General features: G+C 47.5%; 1 protein-coding gene across 1 annotated transcript in view; it reads left to right on the top strand.

Moving 5' to 3' along the window:
• Positions 1–967, top strand: part of Bms1 (BMS1 ribosome biogenesis factor) — a 36,146-nt gene that overhangs the window by 30,826 nt on the left and 4,353 nt on the right. The gene's annotated exons all lie outside the window — the stretch shown is intronic.

Raw genomic sequence — 967 nt, 5'->3', positions numbered from 1 at the left:
TCAACTCAAAAGACTGATATAAACCATGCTTCTTGTGTATATCCGGTCTCTTCTCTGGGTAGTCTCCCTCAGCCTGCATTTCTGCCGTCCCTTGTCCTTTGACCCCTGTCGCCNACTTGGTTTTCTTTGCAGAAGCGCTGACTCAGGGCTTTGCCCATTGTCCTGACAGGCTGTGTGGAGAGGCTCATGGGGCCTGGCCCGGGCTTCACACACTGACACAGTGGTGTCAGGTTGACCTGGCTCCCCGCCCCAGGACTTGGTGTATGTGTGATTTGAGAATTCTTTTTAGGTTTGGTTCCTTTACAGGTAGGCAGCTCGCAAATCTTTTCCATGTTTAACGCTGCCGTTGCCGATTGCTTGGTGTGCAGTGCAGAAGCTTGTTACTTTACTGTGAGTTCTCTTGGTTTGGGTTCTCTTGGTTGATAGCCAAAAAATGGAGGTGCTTTTCAGGTCAGGTTGGCCTGAGGGCTTGTCTTGGTTTTGCTGATTGAGGTTGGAAGACCTGCCCACTGTTGGTTGAGGTCACCATCCCATGGCACATTCCTGAACTGTGAAAAGCCAGCTGAACACTGTATTTATTCCTTTGCTCTCTGCTTTTGACTAGGTAGTGGCTCTTTAAGTTGCTCCCACCTTGTCATCCATCCCCACAGTGATGGTGAGCCGAAGAACCCTTTCTCCATGTGTGNTTCCTTTTCTTAATCCCAGGAACAGTGAACGAAGAAGCCATCTCTTCTGTTTTCCCTGCAGTCTAGGGATAAATCCTACATGTAGCCATAGAGCATTCCATTTCATCTGATATTTTTGAGAGGTGACATCATTGTACATCATAGATGTTGTCCTATGGCTTTCCTCATGCANGTTGTCCTTGGATTTCTTTTCTTGCTGTTGTGAAGAGATCTGCAATAAACATGAACACCTCTGTAGTTTGGTGGGGAGCTGAGTATATGTCCATGAGTGGTAAAGCTGG

This window comes from Mus caroli, chromosome 6, assembly GCF_900094665.2.
Source record: "Mus caroli chromosome 6, CAROLI_EIJ_v1.1, whole genome shotgun sequence".
NCBI lineage: Eukaryota > Metazoa > Chordata > Mammalia > Rodentia > Muridae > Mus > Mus caroli.
The sequence above is the reverse complement of the archived record's forward strand: the minus strand, read 5'-3'. Positions and strand labels throughout refer to the sequence as shown.